The sequence below is a fragment of the Patiria miniata genome, unplaced genomic scaffold (genome assembly GCF_015706575.1).
Source record: "Patiria miniata isolate m_02_andy unplaced genomic scaffold, ASM1570657v1 HiC_scaffold_6, whole genome shotgun sequence".
Lineage (NCBI taxonomy): Eukaryota > Metazoa > Echinodermata > Asteroidea > Valvatida > Asterinidae > Patiria > Patiria miniata.
Window position 1 is genome coordinate 202199 of NW_024037073.1, and position 10827 is coordinate 213025.

The following is a 10827-nucleotide window of genomic DNA, read 5'->3' on the forward strand; positions in this document are numbered from 1 at the left end:
ACCGTGTATATATTTGTACGCAGATGTTGTACATGTAAATAATTTATAGAAATTATAGCCTATATAAAATTTTATCCTTCTATGAATGTTGCTTTGTTTATTTCAATTGTTACAATAAATTGAATTTTATCTTGAAAGCTAATTGTGTATAAGTAATACATTGTATCACTTACAACCAACATATGGCAGCTAGTGCTTAGTGGACTGCTGTATGAACAGGCCTTTCTTTTTCATTAGTGGGTAAATCACATCTTTTTGGCTCTCAATAATTCTTTCAAGTTTTTATATAAAGTTATTTAATAAAAATAACTATAAATCAGAGAGATAGTCTCCCATTGGATCTAAGACATCATGACGTCACGCTTTGTTTACATTTGCGCTTTTCCTATTACATGTTCGTCCCTGCTGGCTCAAATAGGGAAGCACACATGTAAACAGAGCATGTCATTATATTTAGGTCTATTGAAATGATGAACAGAATCTGTTTGAGAACACACCATGACAATCAGACCCCCGCTTTTTGAAGTAACTGGAGGAATCGTGGCTAACAGTAGTGTAGGCATATAGGTGGGGTGGGCGTGGACATTGGCCGATGTAGCTCCCTGACCTACATACATGTACGTTCTAGATCGCCTGATCTAAACTCAATGGTTCTGGACTATTGCTGAATAGTAACATGACGTAGCAACCAGGGGCAGATCCGGAGGGAGGTGTTGTGGGTCAGAAACACGCCCCCCCCCCTTCTTTGACTGGGCTCCCTTAGTAACAATAAAAGAAATAACGTGCCTGACGGGCCCGACCCCCCCCCCCCCCCCCCTCCAAATTTTTTCCTGGATCTGCCCATGGCAACCGATTAAAAAGATTTTTGGTGTAATGAATTGGGGGGCGTGGGGGGGGGGGGGGGGCAACAGCCCCCCCATGAAACCTTGTCGCCCCCCCCCCCTCAACGAGATTTTGAGTGTTTTAAAAAAATTATCATTGATCTACGTGACGCCCCCCCCCCCCCCCCCCCCCATGAAATGTTTCCAGCCCCCCCCCCCCTTCACCCTGAAAAATTCCTGGCTATGCCACTGACTCGACCCTTTGACTTCCCTTGTTTTGTTAGGTCTATTTTATACTAGCAAGTAGCCACCGTACGTAGTATCACTAAGGGAATAACAGTGTGAGGAGCCGGTCTTCACTGCGTGATAATGACCGGGTGTGGGGTAGCCCAGGTTGGACGAAGTCTTCATTGCAATACGACTAACAACGTAGGGAGGAAAGGGAGTCCACCAGGGCTAGGGTGTGGGGGTGACCGCTGTAAATGGACCGAGACGAAGTCGAGGTCCATTAACAGCGGTCACCCCCACACCCGGTCATTATCACGCAGTGAAGACCGGATCCACATACTGTTATTCCCATTAATAAATACCTTTATAACGAAATAACAATTAAAATGCTCCAATTTTGTGACTTTTTTCCGGCGATATTTCCAGACTTTTTGTGTTCATGTTCATGATTCATGGGCCATATTTTAGCTTAAAGCTATAACGACGTAAACTCAACAGAAACTGCTGCCGTAGCAAAACAAATTACAACAATGTTTTCATATCTTTACCTGATGGAGGAAGCTGAATCTCGTTTACACATTCCTTGAGTCCGGAATTACAAAGATGCTTGGTTTAGGAAAGGTAATATGTCAGTGGATGAAGTGTTTCAAAGAAAATAAATCGTAGATCTACGTTTTCGTCGTCGTAAACATCTTCAGTATATGGTGGTTGTACCCTAACGTGGCGCACTTCGAAGCATACCCAAATTTCCTCGTGTAGTGTTGCCAAACCTCTTTGTTGACAAACCTCAAATTCATGCAGTGAAATACTGGTACTTTTACCTTTATTAATGCTTGCTATTTAACCTCTGTGAACAATTTCGGTTTCATAAAATTTAAGCCGAAATTAAAAAACGGTGGCGTCCGGAATTGGGCACAATTTGGCGGAGTGTTCCTAACGTGGCGCACTTAAATAAATCTCGGGAAATTCCAAATTAACATTTAAGAATTTCTGAAAACTTGATAAATTCTGATAAATCATTATTATCTCTACTTACATACCCAGCCAGATGTTTGTCACAAAATTATTTCTTATTTTTCGGGGCATTTTCAAAGGGTTAACTTTGCACTTGAAAATAAAATCGGAAATCACGCCAAAATAAGTTTTTCTTTTAACTTTGTAGCGGGTAAATAATTCGCGATTTATGAACGGGAGTGTTTATAACTTGATGAAATTTCACTGTCTGTGAAATTTCAGTTAAAACTTTTGCTCTAGCTAGGCGCTACAGGCGAGAAATCGAAAGTGCGCCACGTTAGGGGGCGCGCCACGTTAGGGTACATCAACAATATACTGCACTGCTGTACGATGTCGTTTCAAAACTTCCTTACGCGCGCGCACGCACGCATCCCTAGCAACTGTGTTTGCGTACGCGCGCGTCAGTCTCACGCGATGGGGGTTGAGCGCATGTGCAGTGCTCAATTGTTAAAAGCTACCGTAGGACTGTTACTATATTTTGACCAATCATTGGCTTGCATGGGGCTGAACGGGGCTTGGTTCAGGGGCCATTTATTCGCTTGATCTTTGAAGCCGGTCCATTATCACCGTTAATGACCGGCCACGTGATCGAGTCTCGACCATCAGAAACCATCAACTCTCCAAGGTATTTATTAATATCAAGTGAAAACAAACGGGCCGATTTCGATTTCCTCAAAGCATGGAGGAAGGAACCAAGGGTAACTCTCAACCAATTAGCGAGCTGGCCGACCAGTGGAAAAGGCATTGAGACCTCCTGCTGCTGCGCAAGATTTACGACCTTGATAAGGATCCTTTACTCACTGTGTGTGTCTTGCCGCTGCCAAAAAAGACAACTTACCTCGCGCCGTACGCGTACTATGCACAACCATAGCACAAACACATAAAATGATGACAACTCACACGATTCAGACGTGTCAGAAATGCATGACCAACGCAGCACCCAGCATGCCGCGTTTCGCGGCGGTTGTAGGCCTAATTAATTTATTTTGAAATAACACACACAAATACATAGCTGTACAGCATTGTGAAGTGAAAGTTTCAAAGGGTTTTCAGTCACCATCAATGCGTTTTCGACCGAAATTGTCGATTTGTATCATTCCTTCCGATGTTATTCCATTGAGTCGTGCACATTTATTCAAAACTCTCCCGCCCATGGTTTCATATCTAGTCGGGCGCCGTCAAAATTACGGTACCCTGACGTTGATTTCCATAGGCGCTGTCCGTCTATAGGTTCTTATGTCTATGGTATTCATCACTGCACCATACACAAACCAAATAGCGCCCTCAATATTGTGTCGGCTATAATTATCTCAAATTCGCTCGTATCGCCCGCCTGCGCCGCGTATTTTTTTCCCAGGAGGACAATTCATGAATAACTCAGTTTTTCCTTTGGATCATTGCAAGGTCTCGTTCTCCCTTAAATTGAAATTATCTCCACAATACATTTGGAGAAGACAAGTAGTCGGTGAAAATAAGCAGCGACGAGGTGGATTCGAACCAGGGATCTTTGTATCCATAGCTCATCTCGCTTTCCACTAAGCTACTGTGTGGCAACCTCGTCCCCAGTGCTTACTTTATTTCCAACCGCGTTTTCAATATTAAACCATAGAGCTAGGACCCAGCTCCTAGCTCTATGATTAAACCCTGGATAGGAAACTTTCTTCCTGTATTCTGATTGGATACCGCAATTGGCTAGTAATGGATTTTTATCGTGTACTTGGTGCTATATATTCACAACGTGCAGTACGTGTTTTCGCGATCATTCGTCCACGCCTTCTCGAAAATACTAATTTCCTTTCCAATTTGCTCATATTAATATGAAATATGATACTGCATGTTGTCTCGATAAGATCGTACAGTTTGATTTCAAAAATCGTGTTTTCGTAACTCACGCCGTGCTCGCGCTGCTACGAATTGACTCTGTTTTTACCCCAGACACACACCGCATACAAAAACAAACGCTAATGTGTAACGCATATCCAGGTACCAGACTGTTCCTCATTTGCATACGTGTGCAAAAATCTTGCACATATGCAAATGATCCAATACCAGGGTGAGAGAGCAGGTAGTGGTGGGCGCGTACTGCTCGACACCCTGTGGGACGAGGTTGACCGTGTGGTAGCTCGACGACAACTGTTCTTTAAAATGCTTAATGTAATTGTTTGACTAAATAACAACAATTGCTGTTGTTGTCATGTTCTGTTCTCACGAATGGACATAATTTCAAGCGCTTCAACTGCGTAGGTTTCAAATACTGAAAAGTAATGCCCCTTTTGTAATGCCTCTGTAGGCCTATTGATACACTTTCGAGTTCAGCGAAAATCGAAGCTCATCACCACACAAACGGCACGGTTAGAACTCAGTGTTGCCATTTTGCAATGAGGCTGGTTCCACGCTAAAATTATCGTTGTGATTTTGTATTCAGGGGGCGGGATTCAGACCAAGGCCAGTCCTGCGTATAATTTGCATATATTAGGAGGAAAACGTCCTAATGTATTCGGGATTCATTGATAGCTACCTGGTCCTACATTCGAAGTCCAAAAGATAATGGAGGGACCGGGAACCAGTCTAATAGCTGCAGGTACGATTTCAAAAATAGTAGTGCGCTCCCACATGATATTTTTTACTTACGGGCGGTTCGAACCGCGCTACTATGCTACGGACAAAGTGATCCACTGTGCCAATCTCCATTGTCTTGAACAAAGACTATTTAAAAGTTTCATCTTGCCAGCTTCATGAAGGTTGCATTCGGTGGAAGTTCATTATGTTGTCTTAAAGTCCATGCAAAAACAACAACATTTCTTCAACTGCTACTTTGTATTTTCTTAGCATATAAAAAAGTTATTCAAATTTTGAATGAGACATCGAACGAAATAAAATCCACCCACGTTTAGTTACTGAATTATTTCTTCACACAATTCAATTATTGGCTGCCAGACAATAGTTCGACTCTCGCAGTGCAGGTTTGGGTAATGCGAATAATGGCCTTTTTTTCAGAGGGTTGCAGACGGAATAATATATAAGAACGAACGAGGAATTCGCACTGATCTTGGGAATTGGACACCACATTGGGGGCGCTGTTGAAGGGACGATTTTGAACACTATCGCACAACAGGTGGCGCTATTCGTGGCGGAATATTTGCCGCAGATGATTTCGCTAAGACAAAAACGATTCACGCGGGTTGTAAGTTTGTAACCATACCGAACCAAAAAGGATAATGAAGAAGGAATATCAGGTCAAAATTATACTGCAGAAACTCGAGCATCAGAAGTGTTCATTTTGAAGACAATGGAACACCGCCTTGTTGTCAGTATTGAGTAGAGGAATTAAGGGTGCACACCTGTAGGCCTGTAACTAGGCCCGCCGAGCTAATGAATAAAGTTATACCCTCAAAATATTCTATATTAGAGAGTTCTGAGAGCCATAACATTGGGTATTGAAGAGATATGGCAATGAACCTCTGGCCCGGACTCGGGGCTTCTAATTCTGGGCATTTTGGATACAATTGGGCTCGAGAGTGGCGCTATTTTGCCATGTTGTGGAGGGATCGTTTTTTAAGATGGCTACCGTTCCGCTTTGGGAAAACAGGGGTCGTCTTCTTTGGGCGAGAATTTCTCGAAAAGTCAATGGTCAACCCACCAAAAAATGAAAAGAAGTGGAAGATAAACATGTCGATCATCATTTTTCTGTGCAGCTTAAATACCTGTGAGAGTTCTGAGTACTTTAAAAACAATTTTGAAGAATGGGCATTTAGCACTAGTGGCTATGGGAATTTTTTTTTGCACTGTTGCACCTTAAACAATTAGCAGGCAGGTTGAGGTTTTGGCCCGATAAGCCATTGAACAAATTGGTTTCGCCTGACCTTTTCACGGCCACAATGTCCAATCCATCCAAATATTGCTCGCTGGCTCAAACATTTTAACAAAGGCATGATTGAATTGTATAGCCCTCGCACTTTACCGCATGAACAAAGCTCTTGGTTGGTTTCAGATTCCTTAGATGCCACTTGGTCATTATTATATGGTTCGCTTTCAGCCACGACTGCCGCTTGCCACTAGCTCCTATTAAACGTGTGCCTGTGAGTCAGTTTGTGAGTACGCTAGATGTTTCATATTTTTTCAGTTAAAAAAACTCTGAGTTATAATTTGGGTCAGTTGTGATGATGGTAACCATTTTAAAACAACTGGTAAATATGTGCTGTAGGACAAATAAGGTCGTGTCCGAATTACCTGGCTAAACGGCTTGAAATTACACACACGTCTTCGGTAGCGGCTGAAGCCACTTTCCATAGGCTCGGCTGTAATTTCAAGTCGACGCCCGGCACGGCCTAGGCTAATAATGTCAGTTTTAGAATTATTGTCTGGCAGTCGATATTGAATTTTGTGAAGAAATAATTCAGTAACTTATGCTTTTCGTTCGATGTCTCATTCGAAAGTGCATAACTTTGATATTTTCTGGGTAAATAATGGAAAAAAAAATCGATATCATATAGATTTTTCAAAAACAAGTGTCGACGTGAATCTCTAAAATAGTATGCGGGGAATCATCTTGAAGTGCCCCGCGCGGTATGGTGTAAGGCCTATGTAGACGGTAATTCCTTCCCCCGCTAAAACTGTCCGGGGTACAGAATACCTACCGAAAGTTACAAGTTAACAAGTGTTCCCCGGTCCGTTTATTCTGTCCATCTTGCGGTTATCACACTGCCGCTGGAATAAATCTTTGCCAGGGGGTGCTGGAATTTCTAAAGGACGGACAAAATTAATACGAAAGCGGAGCGCAAAGCCCTTACGTCGTGGCTTAATTTGGAATATGGATGCTCTGTGGTGCAATCTGAGGCGATTCCTGGCCACTTTCATTTGACGTTTTTAGCAATAGTTTGCTGGGATTATAAAGACAATTTATTTATTTTTTGTTTTAGATTATACTGTTTCTCTTAAAACGTTTAACTGTGCTGAAAAGTGGAGAACCCTGTATTTTTATCTCCATTTTTTGTTACATTTAATTCTGAAAAAGAATTGTATCATTATGCACGACATCGCATGTAAATATTATTGTTGCAAGGCTGCTTTCTTACATTTAGTAAATTCCGTCGTGTATGTTTTGTTTTATTTCCGAGCCCTTACGGCGTGGGGCCACAGGGCCAGGGGTCCGCTTTAAGGCCCGGAAATGTTGGATTCTGGATGCACTGTGATGAAATATACTGAAGTATACTGAAACTTACAAAACAAGAAAGGATTTTTTTGGGTTCAAGTTAAACAAATGGTTCCACTGGAAGTGGATGAATTCTGTTCATAAAAATATTCACATAGTTCTAACTCGCCAAACGATGTAGCTCTCGATATATTTGCAGTTGTATTTGTTTGTTACAGAGAATGGCAGATATAAAAGATTAAAAGACCATATGCATCTTTTTGTTTATGATCGGTAGATGGCAGGTTTGGGGCTAGGCAAGGATTTATCGGTATACTGAGTTTTATGAGGAAAAACTTGCAGAGGGTAAAAAACATATGAGGCGCCATGTGTAAATAAATTATTTAACAAAATTATTTATATATAATTTATTATAAATTATATATAAATAAAAAAAGTGTGCAAAAATTATATATAATATAAGTTTGCAAATAAATTATATATAAATAAAAAAAGTGTGCAAAAATTATATATAAATAATAAGTTTGCAAATAAATTATATATAAATAAAAAAAGTGTGCAAAAATTATATATAAATATAAGTTTGCAAATAAATTATATATAAATAAAAAAGTGTGCAAAAATTATATAATATAATAAGGTTGCAAATAAATTATATATAAATAATTCTAGTTTGCCCAAAGTCATATGTAAATAATTAGGTTGCAAAAAAAATATATATAAATAATGCAGTGGCAAATAAATTTATTTACATATAATGCAAACTGCCAAACAATTATTTACATATAATTGTCCGGGGGGGGGGGGGGGGGGCTCATGCCATATTTTTCAATGGGGAGCGCCAATAAAATCCTAAAATCATTCACACTATATTAACTAATGCACCCTTGTCAAGGCTATTTCTTCTTTAGGGGCAGACCGTTCGCATGTCAACAAAATCCTTCTTTTTGCTAATGCAATTTTTTTTTTACGGAATTTATTTTTGGGGGGCTAGATGATCTGTATCTGTATGCTCTGTGCAGTGTGGTGCAATCTGAGGCATCTCCTGGCCACTTTCTTGAATGAAATGTGCTCTTGTTTAAGGAGATGGGGGTCGGTCATCAAAGCTGATATATCACAACGTCACATCAAACTGTAGTTTGACTTTCTTTCGAGATTTGCCCTCTTTAGCTTGATCCATGATTTTGAGTGGTCACTTAGAATCAGTTAAATTCTTAACTGCCTGCGAGCGAGCACGTGCTAGTGTTTTGCACAGCTATGTAGCTGTAAACCTCCGTATATAAGCGACCTCGCGCGGCATGGGCAGCTCGTGCCGACATGACAAAGTGTACAATCTTTTGCCATGGGTTTTAGAACCAGGTTTTGAGCAGCGGTGTTTATTATTTACATTCTCCATTGTTTCTTCCTTTCCCCTTCTTTCTCATTCCTTCATTTTCTATTTTGCCGACAGCACCATGATTTTGCCGACAAAACTGACTAAGGGGGGGGGGGGGGGGGGAGGGGGGTGGGCATACGATTGTTGTGTAAAGGTTTGTCGACTCGATCATGGAGCTATAAAACACATATGTTTTTTTATAGCATGTGTTTTTATAGCTCCATTATGAAGCCCGGGAAGGGACAGGGTGGATTTTTTTTTTGGAATTTCCTAATTCGTTCGCACGAATAACTAATTCGTTCGCACGAATTGCTAATTCGTTCGCACGAATTCCTAATTCGTTCGCACGAATTAGTAATTCGTTCGCACGAATTCCCATTTCGTTCGCACGAATTCCTATTTCGTTCGCACGAATTCCTATTTCGTTCGCAAGAATTCCTATTTCGTTCGCACGAATTACTAATTCGTGGGAACGAATTAGTAATTCGTGCGAACGAAATTACTGGAGTTTATTCGTGCGAACGAATTGGTAATTCGTGCGAACGAATTACTGGAGTTTGCTAATTCGTTCCCACGAATTAGTAATTCGTGGGAACGAATTAGTAATTCGTTGGCACGAATTACTAATTCGTTCCCACGAATTATAGTAATTCGTGCGAACGAATTACTAATTCGTTCCCACGAATTAGGAAATTCCAAAAAAAAATCCACCCTGTCCCTTCCCGGGCTTCATACTCCATGACTCGATACACTTGATAAGGTCAAAAAAAAAAGTCTCCGGTTTCTGGTATGCGCGCGCGTCGCCGCAGCCATGCGCGTCGGCAAAATGAAACGTTTGTTTTTCAATACAAGATGATGTCTGAAAACCGCCAAACTCACTGGTTTGACTGGAATCCTACTGCTGCACAATTTTATGTGTTTTTAGATGGGGTTATGATCGAGAATAAGCTTTATGTGGCCTCTCTGGCCTACCATATATTTGCACTAAGTTTAGTCGGGCACCATTTGCAGTCATCAGCCGACATTTGAAGCCAAAAAAAAAAAAAAAAAACTGGTAAAAAAAAAAAAAAGCCGCGTCCACTTTTGGGGCAAGCTCCATACCAGAAACCGGAGACTTTTTTTGGGGGCCTAAGGGATGTACTTACGTGAAGCCTTCTCGAAACTTTGCCTGATCTGGTCATGATCATGACGTAAGTGTTCAGGGGGGATCCAGGAATTGTTGCAGTACCATACTTTCAATGGGAGCGCTGGTCAAATCTACGGAAGACGGATAGTGCCACTCAATAAGTCTGACTGTATTTTTTTGGACACGTGAACATATTTTTTGTGTACAGCGGCCGCCACTAATATGTGGTGGCCGCCACATAATAAGTGGCGGCCGCTGTACAAAAAAAAATATTTTCACACGTACAAAAGTCTGAATATATATTTTTTTTGTACGTGTGAAAATATTTTTTTGTACAGAGGATAAGTGGCGGCCGCCACATAATACACGTAATAAGTGGCGGCCGCTGTACAAAAAAAAAATTTTTCACACGTACAAATTATTCAGACTTACTGAGTGGCACTATCCGTCTTCCGTACAAATCAGACAATCATGAACACTATATTACATAATAGTTCACAAATATCACGTACCCCAGCTGCATGGGCGTCGCGAGGGAGGGGCAAGGGGGAAACTTGCCCCCCCCCCCCTGGAAAAGAAAAGAAAAAAAAAAAAAAAAAAAAAAAAAAGAGCGCGAAGACAAAGTGGTGTAAATTTAATGAGTTGGGGGGGGGGGGAAATGTCCCTGCCGCCCCCTAAAAACTGATAAATCGAGAATGTGTTGAGAAATACAAGCATTTTTTGGCAAAACATTTTTTTTGCCCCCCTCTAGAAAAAATCCTGGCGACGCCCATGCCCAGCTGGCTCAGTCCGAATGTTGGGCACAGGCGGACATTATTACTGGTAAACTTCTCATCATTTGTGGGTGTCAGAGCAGGGATGGGGGTGGGTTTTTTTTTTTTTTTTTTACATTGTTTTAAATATATATCTATAAAAAAATCGAGTCAGAGCTGTTTTTTTTAACCCCAAACCCCCCCTTCTGGATCGCGCCTGTGTGTGTTGTACAGTTAACAGTCCCTTTTCTGTTAATATTTTTTTTATAACTTTTGTTCCAATCCTCAACAAAAGCTGAAGTCTCACAAAATCATGTCTTTCCTATCCTGCCTCTCTATCTAGGCAGCAGCAGAGTAGT